Raw genomic sequence first — 19,754 nt, forward strand, 5'->3', positions numbered from 1 at the left:
GCCAGACTGCAGACTTATAATCATTAGCTGGTGAACACAGTGTGGCATTGAGCAGCTACAGAGCCAAACATTTCCTGCAGAAGTAAGTGAGGACCACAAACAGAAGTATAAGGGTGAATATCAGACCCACATTCAGCCGGGGGCCAGAAACACTTGAATAATAATGTTGCTCTATGTCTGCCGGATGAGTGAAAACTGAATTGTTTGCTATCGGAGTCACTATATCGACATAGCAAATGATAATGTGTTAGTGTTGTTCACATTCAACATGTCTGTCACGACTCAAGAATACACACAATGTGTTTTGGTGGAAAACTCTGAATGTAAACTTTAGTTTGTAAACAAGAGAACTCCAGAGTCGAGCTTGACAATTACTACGCTATTAGAACACCTCTATTCTTCCAACTGTCCCTTAAAGGTACACAGTGTGATGTTTCAGTGTACTCTGGAATTAAAGCACAGGACCACAAAGTAATAAATATCAAAAAGAGGAATCATTATATCTTAAATCCTACATCTAAATATCTTTTGTCCAGTTCATCCCAAACCAGCTGTTTTTGGGACATAAACTTTAACATATTTTTTTTCCCTCCATACCATTTAAAGGTATACAGTGGATGTCACACTTGGATGTCGGTACTTGGACTTTCTGTGACACAATTTGGCTTCATTTTCTTTAGCATCCACAGTAAAAGAGGATACAACTTTGGATTACAGCAAAGAATTGATTAAATGTGACCAACATTCAAGATCCTGGTGTAGGAAATATCTTACTCATGTCTTGGGCATGAAATAAAAGCAGTGAAAATAGCAAAAACCTACACACTCTAATTAGGCCGAGAATTTGTTTCAGGGAAATGTCGTGCTGGGAACCCAGTGACTGAGAAGTCAGATCTTTGGCATTATGTTGTGGCCTGTTGTGTTTTTTATTATTATTTACATAGACACACTTTTTACACTTCTCATGATAAAATAAAAGTTCTCTAATGTTGTGTTTTGCTCACTCAGTCGTCATTTGGTGACCAAAGAGCAGGTACATGTACATGTGTGCTAAGATGGTCATGTGTGGGCACTGACACCTGTAGGAGATCACCATACCTTCCCTGCAGGAGCTGTTCTCAGCTTCACTAGTTTTTGACCAGTCTGGAAATTCTTCATCCCCCGTCCCCACGTCCAGCTTCAGGGGAGGTTACTGCACTGTCACGCACTGTTAGATCCACCCAGAAAAAAAGAGACACACAAACAGAAGTAAGCAACAGAGTGAATGAATTATCAATGAAATGATTACAGATGCAGACAGACAAGCAAATCCGTTCTTCTTTTTAGATTTAATTCTAATTGGAATTCTATGACTATGAGTAGGTTGTGACACAGGTCTCAAGTCCGCGCCACAGAGAGACAAACACGCGTGTACGCTCGTCCACACACACAAACACACTTATTTAATGTTCAGTGAATCGTTATCACTTATCAGGAATAATTGCTGCAGGTTTGTGCAAGTGTGAAATTGAACAAAATCCCACTCCATATAATTAAAGAAAACACAGTGAGCACACAATAACGGGAAGAGGCCAGGAGAGCGTGAAGGCATGGATACAACTGAAGGCAACCACAGCCTATTATGTTCTTTCTCTGTCTGAGGCTCTGCTTCCAGTCCAACTTGTGGAGTTCTTTTCTGGGTGTTCAGAAAATTTGATTTCCCCACATATTGCTGCAAGTTACCTTAACTCAGCCCTCAGAACAAACTAAATCGTAACTTAGGGAAGAAAAATACAGAATTAGTGTCACCTCGTTGTGTTTATGATGCTTTCTCCACCTCTCAGCTTCCACTCACTTGTCTCTCTTCCTGTCGCTCTTCTTCTGTCTGCTGACCCGTCTGCTTGGATGAAAATGACATCCGCTGGTAAATCTAAGGAAACACCACATAAAGCAATCACTAACAAGCCTGATGTGCCACCCCCTCCTTACCCTTTTGTGTAGGGAGGGGATAGAGTGGGGCCAAGTGCCCTTCAGCAAAAATGAATTTTCCAATTTCAGTTAGTTCTTCCATGAATAAATAAACAAATGAATAATTGAAAGGAGCAACATAAATAAATAACATCACAAACATTTCGCCCGTACTCATAAGTATTCTGCAGATAACTTGGGTTGCATGCTAATGATAAAAACAGTACATGTAGCGGGGTTGAGATGCATTATTCACCACTCTAGTCTAACCAAAATTAAATAAATAAAAATCTCTCAAGGAACTCAAAACATCCTCTCAGCATTGAAGTGACAGGCCTGTCCCATTTATAACACACAAGGACACTGTGGAAAACAAATAACTGACCAGTCGGCTGCAGGAGGGAATAAATAAACCAGCAAGGCGCTGGCAGCCATTGACAGGAGCTCCAAAATTTCAGAAAGTCGTTAGGAGGGAAAATAAACTTTCAAGAGCTTGAAAAGAAACAAAAAATGTTTAAGTTCTGCAGAAAAGGTGATCTGATGACAAGTTGCATTGTCTCACTGCAGTGCAACAGTTGGAAACGACAGAAATAGTCATTTAATTGAGACACTCAGGGGCAGCAGTGTGACCCAGGTCGACTTGACTTCACTTGTTTGAATGCCATGATGGAAGCTATTATTATAGTGAGCTGATGCTGAGTTGTTGGACCTCGAGCTTGTAGGTTCATTAGTAACCTTGGAAATATCAGTTTGACAGAAGAAATCTTATCTCTGGGACTTAAAGCACAAGAAAAATGGTACAAAAAACAAGTGAGGTGATGAGGGCTTCTATAGGAGCATGTCAAGAGCTTCTTATAAATCTGTATTAGCTTTAATAAAGTTTGAAATATTCAATGTTTTGTAAAACAAAGGTAAAAGAAAGGATGAAAATAATATTGTTAATCAAATGGACGAGGAGTTTAATAACAACAAACAGGTACATTAAACTCTCCAAGTCCGAATCCAGACAGATCTCCATTCCACGGCCCGACATCCTAATAAATAAAAGTCTCATTCTATCACAGCTAATGTCCTGTTCTGCAGAAACAGAAATAGTAGAGGCCGCGTCTATGTGGCGCTGATACTGAGTGAGGAATTAAACAATGATTACTAATCTCATTGTATTAGAATAAAGAACAGCACATCAGCAAACACAGGGGGAAGTTGCCCTTTGTCCTCATGTGTGGCTCTTTTTCCACAAAGCTCATTAAGGGATACTGTTAACATGCTTCCCAAGCACAAAATGTTAATTAAAAACACAAGGCTAATATGCATTTTAACACCACACTTTTGAATGCCACCAGAAAAAAAAAATCTCATTTCCTCTGTGGTTCTGCTGATTGCAGTCTGATGTGCTACTGAAGTTAATTAGAACCCTGTGATCAGAGGGCGACGAGGGGGTGGCCGCACGATGATGAGGGGCTGACCGAACCCCCCCACCTCTCACCGACTGCAATCCCCCATAAAACCGACTCATCATTACCGTCAATACACTAGGCGATCTAATCCAGATTGAAGGTCCCACCCTATGCTTTCGTCTTTCTGTCTCAAGCTGCTCTAAGACGTGCACTGGACTATGGATGATCTCCTGACATTCTCGGGGGCGAATGTGATAACGCCAATGTCTGAGTTAGAGGCTACAGACATTCTCAAGAGTTTCTAGGGCCAGCCCACGAGTATAAAGTCCAGATAATGTCCGAGAATATAGCAGGAGATCCTCCAAAGGATTCAACCACGAATGAGTGAGGCAAAACGGAATAAGGCAAAAAGTAAACTAATATCTCTGCATGACAAAGTACAAGCGTTGAAGCTGTAGGGGGAGTTTTTGGTAATAAGAGCCGACACTGGTGTTGATGAGCTATAAACATAAAAATGTGAAATGAATAAGTTACATCCTTCCTGTTCATGTTGTGCCACCTCTCATCTGAGCGCTCCGGAGACTTCCGTGTAGTGAATGCATCTGAGCTGAGAATCAGATTAAACTCTGGAGAAGGTCTGTACCCAATGATTCGGACATCCTCAGGGGTTTATATCTGAAAACGGCAGACACAAGATACAGAAGGCCAGACTGCTTCTCTAATTCAACCAACCTAAGCCTCTTTGCCTCAGAGGCAGTATGGAAGGGTGCTTTTTACTCCTGCAGCTCCTGAAGACATCTCAGATCCATCCTCAGGTTGTGTTCATCTTTGTCAGCCAATCTCTGGAGCTGGGCAAAAAAAAAACAGTACACAGAAGAGCAGAGTCAGTGTGGGAGTCATTATAGCACAGTTATCATCAATAGCAAAAAGTAAGAGTGTAGCCTATGTTCAGTCAGAGGGTAATATTTATGAAGCTCATTTGCATTCATATCAGTTTGTACTAACATCTTTGGAGTATATGGTTTCAGATTTATAGTCACAGCCAGGTCTCCTCGCCCCAAATCCAGGTATAAGGACATATGGTGTGTGAACTTGCCCTCCCGAGTCACAGCGTGCCCCCTCGACCTTAAAACAACACGCCTGCAACAGCTCTGATAAGTTTTCACTAAAAGACACTCAAACAGGGCGACCATTTTTATGAAGTGACAAACCCGCTCAGTGACAGGATCAGCCCATAAAAGTCCATGCGAATGAAATGAACAAGTCTTCGCTGGGTGTGAAAATATACTGCGGCACGCACCTCTGCAGACCCTCCTATTAATCAACCTGTCTGCACTTTGTTTTGAGAGTATTCTCGTCAAACCACCAGAGAAGCACTCAGCAGTAAGTGGCGCTTGGCTGTGCTTTGAAGGCCGTGGTTTATTGCCATCCCAAAGCACAGCAAGACTGCGCTGTAAAAACACATCATCTCAGTGCTCAACACTTGCCTCCAGTAACACACCTCACACACGGCTATCGAGACCTCCTCACCCACTCCTGGTCAAAGCTTAGCCGTCACAGTTAAACACACTGTTCACATGCTTCTTTACCTCCATCCGTCCTCACACAAACGGAAAGTTACAAACTGCAGCGTAGTAGGTCAACATCAAAAGTTAGAAATTCCTGAAAACTCCCTGAATGGAGGTTTAAAGATCAGCGACTGAGGTGGATTTAAGACGGTTGCTCAGAGAGGCCGTGCTACTGAAAGGTCGATCTGGTCTTATCGTCCATTCCAATCCAAGAGGGTGAGGCCTTCATTGAACAGTTTTATTTTTGACTAGACCTCTCAGAGAGAATCAAAGCAACAGCGGCACATGGACGCTTCTGAACGTGTCACTGTGTAGACTGTGCTTGTAGACAAATCCTGAGGGCCGCATCTTGTCCTTCAGTTGTCCTTAAATCTCCTCATTACTATTTGTACATTGCAAAGCTGAGCGAAACACACAAAGACACAGATTGAAAGTTGTATTCAGACACAAATGAAGTGGCTTTTCAGCAATTCATTTGTAACCATCTTACAAGGTTTGACAAGGTTTTTTTCTTGTCTTCTTGAGTGGCACGGCCAGGGACACTGACCCCTTCCACGTTCTTCCTCCTCTTGACTACAGTGAGAGGCATCTAAAACTTTAACAAAACAAAGTGCCTCTTCTTGTTACCTGACCTCCTCAAGAATATCTCCTTTAATATTTCAATATGAGGACAGAGAGTGCAAGTGAAATTTTAAATGGAAGTAAATAAAGTGCTGAAATATTTAAGTGCAGGATAGCTGTTGTTTGGCGCGGCGCGGTGGCGTAGTGGCAGAGTTGGTTTGTGCGGGACTGTCTGCTGAGATTAGGCTCATGCAGATTCGTCTCATTTCATTATCGATGGCATCCAAGAGCCTAATGAGCATTAGCTACAGCAGGTCTTTCCTGACATTTAAGGAGCAGCTGTGTTAAGGAAATGAAGCTGCATATACAAGCTTTAAAAGTAAATATATGACATTGACCTGCCATTGAGAGTGAACATACATGTGCTGACATGTGACGGCAGAGGAAACCAGGTGTGAGGAATTGATTGCTCTTGCAGTGGTGACCTCCTCTCTTTCACAACCTACTTTGGACCTCTGGCTAAACACTAAGAAAGTGTATGTGAATATGACAAGCATCACTCAAGGACACAGAGATTGAATGTTTTCTCCTTGCAACACCAATGGAAATACCCTCTGACCTCCATCTTTAACGTAGCATATGTGGCACAGCCGCTTCTTGAGGCAGGAGATGTTTTTTTCTTTCTCTCAAAAGGAGGTGGTCAGCCGGTGTAGGCCTACAAATCTACAGCATTCTCAGCCTTCAGTGGCTTTCTTCTTTCAGATCAGTGAAAAGAAAGGATGAACTGTAGCCAAAGGTACGCAAAAGCACTTATATGTAGTGGAAAACCCTTCACTCTGTACTGTGGAAAAGATTCACGTTGATACACAGTATGTGTATGTATGTGAGTGTGTGTGCCTTCGGTCAATAGGGAGGCCACTGACCTTTCTTTGCAGCTCACGCTTCTTATCCTTCAGTAGCGTCAGTGGCCTGTCTATCTCCACCTGTAGCTCACAAATCTGTTCTCCGTTCTGCCTTACCCTGCTCATCACACAGACAGGAGAGAGGGCGCCGAGGTGAGGCGTACAGGGGATGGAAACTGTCTTTTTTTAAAGGTGTGAGCACACGTTACTTTTGCATAATACATATCACACCTCAGAGATGATCCATTAGCAGGTTACGGCAACAGAAACGAGCGGTAAGCTGACGAGATCTCGCTGCAGCAGGCACACAGAGACAAACATGTCGTGCACAAATACAAAATGCACACAATATCCTGCACTTTTACTGCCAGATGAGAGAGTGGGATTGTCCCTGTGGGGCAGACTCGCGTAGGGATGCATTGAAAACCACTTTTACTGCTCTGACTTCTGTGCTTCGACTGTACGGTGCCTCCAGAGAGAGTGCAAAAGTGTGCGAGAGAAAGAAAAAGAGAGAAATAGAGCGAGAGATGAACGTAGAGAGAGAGAGAGAGAGAGAGGGGGGGAGACGGAAAAAGAGAAAAGGCAAGCCACCACACCCCCTGCACTTCCAGACACTGATTTATAATTTTAATATCTTTAATTTCCACAGCAGTGCCCATTTTCCAAATGTCATTTTCCAATTTATGTCAAACTGTGTGACCATTTTTCTTAATACAGCTTATGACAAGCTCGGTGGCAAGGCGGATATGCAATTCAGATTGAGTGTTTTACAGGCACAGCAGCAGACACACTGGGGTGTTTGTGTGTTTATCTTTATCAGTGTCTGCTCAGTATTTTGGAAGGGAAAGACTGGAAGCGTTATACACCAGGGAAAAATTGGATTCACAGCAAAATATGTGCCTTCAGGGAACTAAACCATAATTCTGTCATAAATCAAATAATTACAGTTATCATAATGAGAATTATGATGGCGGCAATGATAATGTATTAAAATATGCATTAACATTAAGAGCTTGAAATGGAATGTGGGCTGGTTTTATGGCCATTACATGAATATTGATGTTAATTAAAACAGAACCTCCCTTTTTATGTAACACTCTATCTTGTTGTAATGGTAAGAGTTGGATACGGTGGATTGCCAGGTGGAGCACAAGTCATCACTGGCTGGTTTACCCTGCAGGGGACACTGTGGCCCTCCTGAACGTGCCAGCGAGGCTTGGAAATCATCTCTTTCTATATTAAATCCAATGAGTGTGGACAAAGCACTTTTGTTTAAAGAAGCCTCTGAAAGCAGTGTGTTGATCCAGATGTTAATGACACAACAGCAGCTGTGTTACGACGAGGTTTGGTTTCCTAAGACAGTGAAAGGTGCTCAGTGCTTCCTGTATTATCTCTTCTCACCTGTAAAACATGAGATCAAACATAGTTTAAATGGCTTTAATTACTATATTACATAGTTATTTGGTGATAAATGTTTTGTTAAAAAGACATTAATTGTTTAGTCACATTGGCTGCACTTTTGAAAAGGAACTATTCACTTAGTCCTTGAATTTGTTTAAGTCACCATAGCTGCTTTCAGACATGCACTGAAATTATCCAGAGGTGCTGCATGTGAGAGTTTCTTGAGCCAGCCCCTGAGCAAAAACTCTGGATAATGTGAGAATACAGCAGGAGATTATGGGATTCACCATGAGCAAGTGGGTGCAATGATGACGTTTCTAACGTGTGACGGGCGTAAAACAAAACAAAAACCCAAAAGAAAGCTTTTGGCGATAAGGACAGACGCCGATGTCGATGTGCTGAAAACAAAACCACATGATCTCTGCAGTGGATTTCATACATTCTGCGCCACCCCTTCCCTAAACGCTCCAGAGATTTTCCAATTGTCGTGAAAGCATCTGACCAGAGGTTCTCCTGCTGCCCTCTTCATATGTGAAAGATAAACTCGGGAGGAAGTATGGACCCCATTGAGCGGACATTTTCCACAGTTCATGTCTGAAAACGGCTAACCTGAAGGTCCAGATAGATTCTCTCAACACCATGTTCGACATTCTTTGTTCCATTATGAATTGCCTTTTACACTTTTGCTGAACCGTGCGAGTCACCATTTCAATCAAGGAAACGTAATGGACAAACAAGGACAGAAGTCAGCATCTTTCTATGTGTGATAACAACGACCATACCAACACTACAACAACAACTACTATTGCTACTGACCTTTTTCCACAGAAAACAATATTTGTTTTTGGATAGATTTCCTTCTCTATGCTTCAGGCAACCATTGGCTCCAGTTTATGCAACCACAGTCACGAAAATTACAGAAATTTGCAGAAACTTGCTTGAGATTCAATGAACTGTGTGTCAAATCAATGGGTTTTGCTAAACGTGTTTATTTTACATTATTATGTTGTAATACAGCTGCAAGCAGAGAATTTGCTTCAAAAGATTTCTTGCTGGTATGGTCCAGGGCTTTGGGGAAACTCTGACGTCTGAGACCAGACATTTGCTCAGCAGCTTTCAGCTTCTCTTGCAGGTTTGATCAGTCAATGTTGACGTACAGTGAGTGTGAATTGTGTGAGGGCAAATGAAGTTCTTCTTTTTTTGTTCCCGTCTGCACTATCGAACAATAATGCAAAGTTGATCCAACGGGAATAAAGTGTAATGAAGTCTTCACTGTAACTGAATAAAGCAAGTTGTTAAACTGTGAGTAAACATCAAGTTAAGTATACAAGACTTTATGTCAATGGGATAAAACATGTAAAACCACCAGTATGGTTAACACATGTATTAAGCCAATCCCGACATCCCATAATCAGTCCAAAACTATACAAGTCAAAGTTCTCTTCTGGCCACAAACATGCTCTAAAGACCATTAACCACTGGGATCTATGTAACAGAGCATGACCTGTCTATCGTGTTAAATCCTGCTTAGTGTAATATAAACAGTCTCACCTCTATCCCCCCCGCTCCCCTCTGAGCCTCACACTGATCGACTCCCTGAGTGGCTGTCCGCCAGCGCATGTTCCCTACTATTGAAAGAAGGGTAAAAATAACAGGAACAAGTTGTCGGAAATGAAATTTCAATTCATCCAGTCCCTTTATACACTGGTGCGAAAGCCTGTCGTTGAGAGGGAGGGATCAATAGTGTTTAGACAGCAGGGCAGATTTTCTAAGCGCCGGATCAATAGGAAGGAGAGAGGAAAAAATACCCTGGCTTTTCTTTGGCTGTTGTAGTAAATGCGAACAAATCAGTGGCCTTAGGCTAAATGGATTGACCAGCTGTTTCCGAGTTCTGTGTTGTAAATAAAGATCCATTCTGAGGTCTGTAACTGAGGCCCAAAGGCGAGAGCGCCACTGTTCAGGTTGGACCTGCATGGGCTGTGCGGGACCACACAAGTGTCCCGATCAAAGGGTGAGAGAGGCCCGGGAACAGGAGAGAGCAGCCAGTCTTCAGCGCTGGTTCACAGCCTGGTGTCGTCTGATGTAACCTGATCAGATGACATTAGATGGACCTACCACTGACAGTCATTGTCCAAACCTTGCAGCTCTTGGTCTTTGGTCAAGCACAAACATCCATTCACTCCATGTGGTAATACAATGAAGGCAAAGCAAGGCAACGCAAATTTATTTATGAAGCACACTGTTTACCCAGTGTAAGCAAAAGTAGATAGACTAAAAACAATGACTAAAAAGAAATCTAATTAAATGCTATGGTGAACAAGTAGGTGTGGAGTTTGGATTTAAAAGTAGTCAGCATTTTCTCAGCTTCATCATGTTCAGTTTTGAACTCTGGGAACAGCCAGTAATGCAGTGCCAGCTGAATTGAGAGGTCTGCAAGGGTCAGGAGATCTGATGGGCATCTTGGACCTAAACCGTTCAGCGATTTACGGACAAGAAGCTGAATTGTGTGAGCCAATATTGGGATCTGAGAACTGGAGTTACTGTATATGCTGAGCTTGCATAAGTCATTGGTCTTTTTTTGACCCTGACAGCAGCATTCTGGATCAGCTGCAGACAGCCGAGTGGTCCAGCCAGCTAACTTCAAAAACATACACAAATCTCCTTTGATCATGTTTTGATATCAGATTTCTGATGCCTATGATATTTTTAAGTGGGCAGCAGAATGATTTTGTTATTGATTTCATGTATTAAATCATTTATCTAGCATTTTTAGATATGTGGGTTGACCTCTCTGCATTACACAGTGTGTCCTGTACATTTAAATTATTTGTTAATAAAACAATACATATATTAAATATCAGCCTCACAATTAACAATTCTATTCCATTCATGTGTTTATTTGGCTCCTAAACATAAATAAGTGCATATGTACACATATTTCTCATCTATTACCTTTCAGTAAATCCATTGAAACAGCATGTTTTTGGTGGTCCAGCAGTCACATTTAAAAAATATACTTTTGTTTACTTTTATATTAATAGAAGACATTGCCTCACCTCAAAGACAATATTGTTAACTTGTCACACATTAAGTATCTAATTATTAAAACTGACAAAAGGCCAGAAATAAAATGTTTTGCTGACTAAAATAAGTGGAGAAAACGAAAGACTGGTTTGTGACACAGGCAACTGTGGCAGGTTAAATATCTCCACCAATACACTGGGCTAATCAGAGGGTAAGATCCTGACAGGATGACTGATGGCCTGCTTACTTTGCCTCACCTCTAGACTTATTAAAGAAAAACACCACAGGCTATGCTCTCACAAAACTCATTGGTCAAGCACAGTGGTGAATGTGATGGGTGAAATTCATCACTAAAAACTCTTCAGCCCAAACAAAACACACATCAGAGCAGCAAACAACACGAGAACCGATAACGGATTGCCTCCGAACTCAGCGAGAAGACACTTTAAAGAGCGAACGTGTGAGGAAAAGGATGGCTGTTTTCTCTCGCTCCGGGGTTCACACAAAAAAAAAAGAAAAAGAAAGAAGAAGAAGTTGGAGAGAAATCGTAGGTTTTGCCGTGCTGGGAAACTCTGTGGCTTGAAACCCCTTCCCTCTCAATCCTGTTCCCTGCCAAAGTGGAGTCACAGTTTAAATATACAGAAGATCTACCTCAGCACTTTCTGCTGTTGTCTCTTCTAGCCCAAAATTAACTTCTAGCCCAAAATTAGCAGGTATACACTGGCCCCTTTCCAGTAGAGGAGTTTGCCTTTCTGTTTTTACTCCCCGGTGAGTCATGTTCGACGTCACTAACGTGTCGGAAACCAACATGTGGGAAACTTGCTATTGCACTTGCTCTCACCAACGCCCAGACGCTCAATTAGCACCACAACGTTGTGCTGGAAAAGCTGCAGAGTTAGTGTCTAGACTGCAAAATATAGAAGAAGAAGAAATAAGCCCTTTCACCCGGGGGTTATGTTTCTATCTCTGTCAAACGGAGTCGGAGACGATAAAAGCCCATGTCTACTGCAGAGTCATTTGACCCGGGAGTGAAGGCCGATTGTATCCATTCCCATTGCAGACAAAAGCCAGATGATGGTGGGTTATTTGTCCAGTGGCAAAGGGCCATCATATACAACAGCAGTCCCTCTGCATTAGCCCAGCATTACTGCAGTTTGGGGGTGTTACTGCAACGACTGTACAAGCAAATCTCACAAACAAACCCACTGTACAATTGCAATCACATAATAGACACGGAATTGTCCCAAGAATACATAAACAGAGCAGCAAGACATCCTGTACGAGTCATTTGAGAGCAATTTCACGATGTAATTGAGGCTCTGTGTGTGTATGCGAGTGTTTGTAAGTGCCGCCTCCCTCTGATTAAGGTGACCTTAGATTGTGCACTTACCGAATATCAGCCTGAGCAGCAGAGGTTAGAGCACAACTCATTGGCTTCTTGAACACATTACCTTAATGATGCCATTCCTCACGCCGCCATTTCAACACATTTAGAGATGGAGCAGTTACGTCTATTAAGACATTCAAATGTCTCCCCCAGCTATTTACCCACTGCTCTGGCACAAAAGGGTAGCTTGAATTAAGTGTGACAGCGCCGACTCGTTTCCATTTCCAAACAGACAAAACACACAGACAAAGTCATCATGCATGAGCGGCCATTAAAAATTTAGATTGCAGCTCCCTTGCTTTTCCCCCCGAAAACTCTTGTCTTTTTCTGCTTGTTAATAGGATTGTTTTTCTTCTAATATTAAAGTGTTCATTATGACAGACTGTGAGGCTGACGCCGAGGGCTGCTTGTTCTCCTGTTCCCGGCTTCTGATCAAACCACATCTACCCGAATTAAATGAATAAATTAATGAATGAGCGAGTGAGTGATACCCTTTATCATTAACCCTGTGTTCCGTGTCTGGAGGAGGGGGTGGCTGTTTGCCTCCGACACAACTTGTCACACATAAAACCTTTCGATGCACCACAGATCCAGACACTGCTCTCCTTGTTGTGAGCACTGGTGGAGTCACAGAGATTTGAAAACTGAAAAAAATCCCTAACCTGTAAAACTCACAAAGAGCTTTATGCCGTGTCCTTGAAAAGCTATATACTTTCTTTGTCAGTTGCCAGAAATAAAATGTTAAAAAAGCCTAATCGAATTGTCAGCCTTTCTTTGTGTACCCTAGTTCTTGGCCAGGTTACTGTCCGATGAGCTGCACATCTTGGTGAGTGGTCTTTAATGTGGTCAAGTCCCAGCAGACTATCTGTTCCATATTCTGGCCTGTGTAAGCGGTTTTCCCCCTGTTCGGAGGTATGTGGGGTATTCTTGGGAGGAGACAAGGGCTATTGAGAGTGTTTATGTTTCTGGCTTGTACAGAGGCTTCTAATGTGTAACACAGGGCACTTCAGTATTCAGATGCCTGGGGCTATTCTCTAAGTGGTCTTTACTTTGAAAACACAGGTGCCCTCCAGGGGTCGATGAGTGGAGGTTGTGTGCATGGGTGTGTATGCATGACGTCGTGGTGAGCTGGGAGGCTAGAAAAAGGAGCTGCACTGTTCTGAGGCCCATGCAACGCTCTGAATAATATATCCATACATAATCAGTCCATGTCAGACTTTGATTCAGTGTGGTGGTCTCGCAGAAACCACTGTGGTATTATCTTTAATAATGCAAGCTGGGATTAGGCACTTACTCTCTTCTGATAAATATGGGCAAATCAATTAATTCCACTGACATTGCCCCCACAGCACATATGGAAACCCCAACATTGTGCTTTGCTTTCTTGTTTTTGCTCTCTAAAGCAGGACTGAATTGTTTTTATGTCCTTATTCCAAATATTAACTCTGCTCTGCGGGGGGAGATTTGTTATTGTTACAAACCCTGGCACGATAACTTAGAGTTGAAATTTGAATCTAATGAGGTTCGGAGGAAGCTCATAAATTAGGGAAATAAAGTTGAATATCCCTCACTGCTAGTTCCCAAGAAAAGAAATATCAGCGATGAAATTAATAGGAAAGATTTGACATGTCTCTCACTGTAATTACCACTCAGGCAACCATGACGGTGAGAGGAAAAGCCTTCTATCACCTACTGTAATATCAACATGCAGCTGTCATGTAAATACAGCATGACTGCACACATTTTACCCACAGTGTCCGAGTGGAAAAACCAGTTTGAATAAGGCTAAATGAAGATTTGAGTTTGTCATGCGTGTCACTGAGTTTAAGGTGTGAATGAGTGCAGCACTGATGGAAAGGCCTCATGGTCATTTTAAAGGCAATGGACCACTTAGCCGATCTCAGCTGGTCCTGGTGCGCGTGACCTTGGCAATGAAGAGCAGACGGTGCAACAGTCATTAGGCCTGGCTATCTTCACCTTCCAAGAAACATCTTTTATTTCTATAAAACAATTTATTATTTTTCTCCCTCTGCTGCTGTTACAGTCAAACACCGGCCACGGGCTGTTAATGACTACAGCGGTACAGCAAATGTCATTACACAGCTTGTCTTATCAATACTTCTAAAAACAGATCATCAATGGAAATAGAGGCAGAGCAGATATAATGTGTTCCTGGTGGTGTCACAATCTTGAGGGGCTAATTAAGCTGAGTTGAACAGAAAGGCTGCATGAGAGGAGAGACGAGAGGATAGGGTGACCCAATTAAAACCAAATCAAAACTCAGACTCGCTCTACAGTGTGGCTCATGCACACAATGAGCGGGAACCTGTAAAAACAAGCAGAACAAGCTTTATTAGTCCCTAAAAAGCCCTGTTGCTACATTAATATTCAAGCCTAATGAAAGCCTCGTTTTTTTCTCTCCCCCATTTCCTACACTTGCCTGTCACTGTTGGGTTCATAAATATTGTCTTATTATGATCATCATGACTTTTTTTCCCTCCATATGCAGAAAAAAGTCAGAGCCAATTACCAGAATGACAGTTGAAATGGGAGCGAGCTGAGAAGAAATGAAGGGTTGCCATGGTGATACAGCCAAAGACTGCGTGTGTGGTCATGTGACCAATATCTGGCTGAACTGCTGCTATGCTCAGGCCCTGTTCACCAAAGGACACTTAACCTCAATTGCTGGCAGCAATCGCAGACCCATCCAGCTGAATTTATCTGCTATTCTGTCTGCGGATCAGGCTGGTGCTGCGGCGAGAGCCAAACCCCGGACATCCACAACACCTCTCCCCCCGATGACAGCGGAAGAGAGGCCCATGTAAAATATTAACTAAATCTGCATTAAAAAAAAGGCCTCAAACAGATTTTCATCATCCAGAAGGTGTGGACACAAAGCTGCAGTACAAACAGTAAAAAACACTAAATGTTATAAAAATGATGTAAAAACAAAAGTGCCAAATGAATAAGTTGAGTACGATGGAGGCACAGTTGGGTGACATAAGAAAGGCTCAGTTACCCGAGGGTGCTGTTCGGAGATCATTTTGTCAGTGACAGTTCTAAAATTAAGCACATGTTCTGATCTGTGTGCTGCTAACAGATCAGCTCTGTACCTATGTGCTGTGTGAACTGTACCCACTCTGTGATCCCCCTTATTAACAATGCAATACCTTATACAAAGGCAAGGATTAATATATGAGAATGTGTAAAATGGAATTAGAAATGAAATGACTCGGATCAAAAGTTAATTAAGAGACACCCTGCACAAATATATCTTTTTAGATTGTACCTGTTCGTACGACAGGTTCAAACCGTTCTAACTGAACCAGTCAACAGTCACTAATACAAACTGACTCCAGAGCTAAAGAAAGGGAAAGAAAGTGGTCTTTGTGTCTTTGTATTTGTCTTAATGAGAAGACAAAGTCAACTTGAGAATGAATTAAAAATGTGAAGATAATTATTGCTGTTTTTTTATCACTATAAAGCAAAAAGTGCAGCTCGGTGGCAACACGGTCGGGCTACAAATCACTTCTCTATTATCATATTTAAAACCGGTGAATGTTCATTTTCTATTACAACTGATTAAAAGTCATTCAGAAGTGAAATGCAACATATGGCGATGCAGATGTGCCACTGATAATGATACCGGAGTGACGAGAATGGACGAGAATTATACAAATAAATAAATAAGCTCAAACAAAAGAGAAAAATCATCCCAGCAGAGCAATTATGGATCTAATCAGAGGTTTCTGCATGAAGGTACGGCTCTCCTATCTCGCTCCCATTTGCATCATAACACAGTGTGCAATATTAATTTCCGAGTTTACTGCTTATTGGAAGTGCAAAGTATGAAAAGCCATTAAGGTCCCAAATAGGAAAGCAATTTGCTGTCACATGGATTCGGCTCTATTAAAAAGAAAAATCTTGTTAACCATTTGGAATTAGAGTCATTTGGCAAAAGGCATTCTGCCGCACTCCAGTAAAATAAGTAATTATGCTTCTCTTCCTTCTATCCTTCACTTTCTTTCATTTGCACAGGCGAAGTGGGGAGCGGTGGATTGGGAGAGCGACTGGATGCAAAGGTAATTAAAGTTGTTGGCTATCTGTTTGGTTAATGTAGGGATCAGGCCAGCTGAGAGCCTTGGAGGCAAAGCAAGATGAGAAACACATCCATTTTTCTGTCTCTGTCTACCAGCCCCAAGGCTAACTCTCATCTGGCCCATATATCACCTCCTCCAATCCCGCAATCCACAAACTAAACAGGGAACTATCCATATAGAAAAACCTGAACTGACTATTCCTCTGAGCTTATCTCAGTTTAATTTAGGTTCCAACTGAGTAAAATCTCATTAGCAGTTCTCAGTTGTGAGTAGCCTACTGTTAAAATTAAACCATCTCTGCAGGCCCTGATGTCTTTGCAGATTACATACCATCTACTTTGGATGCTGTGCGTCGCCTATACTCCTGCACTTGCATACACATTTTGTCATGTCACTTGGTATTGCTCTTACACCTTCTCTTCACTCTTCAGTGTTTGCCTTAGATACCTTAGATCTGATCCTACACCAAAGTAGTTGATACGCTTTCTAATTCAAAGTCTGTCTGAACTTAAGAGCAGAGTCACAGACAACAGACAAAGACAAAATAACATTTGTTCGTCTCATTCTTCTACCAAACCAGATTCATTCTGGGTCAACTCTTGCCCTCAACCTTTAGCAGTATTGTCTGGATGGTATCTTAATCATCACTATCCCAGGTCACATATCTAACACATGCTTGACTACCCCTCACTCCTCCATAGGAATGGAAGCCAAAATAAATAAATAAATAAATAAAAATTGCGATTTATGGGGTGGCATGCATGGCCTCTAAGGTGTTTTATAGTTGGACCTGCAGGGCCTATTTAGGAAGCACTGCGTGATCCGTCCTGACCACAGGTATTGATCGTCAGCAATGACCATGGCGTGGCTGACTAGTTAAAGCCCTGCATGTGCCCTCACAGGGACATGAAAATGAGGCCTCTGTGTGTAATGATCTGTGTATGAGCAGGGAGAGGAGGCCACAGAGACAGCGAGGAGGTGAAATTAAATCATTCCTTTGCTCTTTCAGGAGAGGCACTGCAGCTAGCCATGCTCGGCTGCTTAATGTGGGATCTGTTTTTGAGAGGAAAATTAAAAAGAGAGAGAGAAGAGAGTGAGAGGAAGAGCAGGGGAGAAGGAGATAAATGGCTGGATGTGGAGGCAGTAAATGAGAGCATCCTGATGCAGAGAGCTGTGTGCGGATGTCCCTAATGGGGTAGGCTGATGTGAGCTGTCTGGTAGCTGACCACCGTGGCTACATCACCTTCCTGCCCACTCCACACCAGGCTCTCCCTGTGCTGAGACGACCACGCTCCATGCTAATTGGAAGAAAACGATAGTGCATAGCAAGAAGAGAAGAGACACTGGCCTAATTTGCGAGGGGGTGAAACGATGTATAAAACGCTTCTAATCATATGAGGCATTTTCTTGTCTGTGAGGCACCGACTGTGGTTTTCTCTCCCCTCCTCTGGAGAGCCACAAGTCGAGACACACGAGGACAAAGAGCATGTGAGCAGGCAGGTTGTGAATAAACACAGGTTTGAGGACAGAAACAAAAGAGATGTAGCAACAGCTGACATCTATGGAAGCCGTACTGCATTTTTACTTAACTGTGAAGTCAGCAGTTAAAAGAACCAAAAGCATGGCTCAATCAGTTCTACTGCGAATACAACTTTTATTCATGCACGGGCGGCATGTGTGAATGTGTGAATTTGACAATCACACGGTGTCAAAATCACGGGGAGAAAAATGGACACAGCTCAAGAAGGGAGTGACACATTCTCAATAACATTAAACATCTAACTTAAATAGAATTGATGGTGGGTGTAAAGATGCCAATCACTGACAACAATGTTCTACTGTATTGTTTTCATTGGAGAATTAAAATACAGCACAAAAAAACACTGAAGCACATCATGAAACAAACTATTGTAAAAAAAAAAAAACTTTTCCTCAGAAGAACCATTTCCTTTGACATGTGTGAAACACCCCAAAGACCTGGGGGTAGTGTAAATACTTGACAGGGACAGAAACACCATGGCTTCGTTAAGACCCTCTGCATGACCCCATCCTCAAAGCTGGGGTGGCTGCCTGTTCATTTCAGCTCACCAGCCTCATTAACGCAGCCCTCTGCCATCATTAAGACGTTTGCAGTAAAATTAATTGAAAGACAGCTTAAAAATAAATTAAGAAAAATGCGATGCAGAATGCGTACGTGCACTTCATAAATCACCAGGGCAAAGCCAGAAGCTGGCTCCCCATAATTAACTGCAGACTATTTATTTTATCCTGACGGTATAAATTAGAATTCAGACACACAGATTATATTAGGGCTGTCTGCCATGCGGAACTGCTGAGGGGTGTGCAGAATATTTTAAGTATACAAAGAGGAGAACAGAGAGAGAGAGGGAGGGAGAGAGAGATATAATGTAGAAAGGCAAACAATATGTAAATGCATACAAAGCAGAAAGATAACATTTACGACCCACGGAATGTATTTACTCAAGCAGTACATAAAGAAACAATAGACAAGCAATTAACAGCAACAATCAAGAGCATGATTAAATGAAACAACAAAGGCCTGATTAAATGAACTGTGCCAAATGTTCCATCGACTCCTTGTCAGTAAGAGCAGGATACAAGTTCAAGTGCAGCTTGAACCATCATCGCTTGTGTTCACTCGGCCTGTGATCAGCAATAGAGCTGGTGACATAACACAGCACAGGAAAACTCCCCTCATTCTTCCCTGCTGCTTTCCCACTCTCCTGCTGCATCACAACCTGGCCACTTCACATGCAAATGCAGACTAAACCTCTCCTGCCAGTGAGCCTCAGACACCCCCCACAGACACACTCATCTCCCAGGTTCTCTCTCTTGCTGGCTGTGCATCGCTCACCGTGCTACAGTCAGCGTTAGCCACACAGTGCCTCCTCGTGGGTACAGTGCCCAGACTGGCAGCAAGCCAGACCTGCTCTGCCACACTGGACTGGCAAAACGCTCCCTCTCTCTCTCTCTCTCTCCCTTTCTCTCTCTCTCGACACTGCAGATTCCCCACACATCCTTTCATCAGAATGCCTGCGGCCCTCTCCTCCTCCTCTCTGTCTTTATTCTGCACCACAGCTGAGATCAACACTTTGAAAGTATGCCCTCCAACCAGCCAGAGAAAAATAATGCAACCACTACTACTGCCGGGAACAAATGAAGCACTCACACATTTGAATGCCTGGTTATTATGCAATCATACTGTAGGCAAAACCAAGTCATCTATAAACAATGTTACATCAAGGCACCGCATCAGGTGCATATACAGGAGTATGAACAAGCACAGTGAGCCCTGAGATGTATTCAATTTTATATATTTTTATGAATCGACAGAAAAAGATGGAATTCGAGAGTCCTTGTTTGGCAGCCTGTGCACTGACAGATGTGACAACACAATATGGGACTGCCAGCACACTCAAAGTTGTTCTTGATAGACGATACTGTAT

At 42.5% G+C, this 19,754-nt stretch overlaps 1 long non-coding RNA gene across 1 annotated transcript; it reads right to left on the minus strand.

Annotated features, from left to right (window-relative positions):
• Positions 1-1,834: 1,834 nt before the first annotated feature.
• On the minus strand, positions 1,835-6,607 carry LOC118106225. Its single transcript, XR_007032886.1, has 3 exons — positions 6,397-6,607; positions 4,077-4,192; positions 1,835-1,909 (listed from the first exon to the last, which is right to left on the minus strand). It is a non-coding gene; the product is annotated as an uncharacterized LOC118106225 (long non-coding RNA).
• Positions 6,608-19,754: the final 13,147 nt, after the last annotated feature.

Source organism: Hippoglossus stenolepis, chromosome 1, assembly GCF_022539355.2.
Source record: "Hippoglossus stenolepis isolate QCI-W04-F060 chromosome 1, HSTE1.2, whole genome shotgun sequence".
In the NCBI taxonomy this organism is placed as follows: domain Eukaryota; kingdom Metazoa; phylum Chordata; class Actinopteri; order Pleuronectiformes; family Pleuronectidae; genus Hippoglossus; species Hippoglossus stenolepis.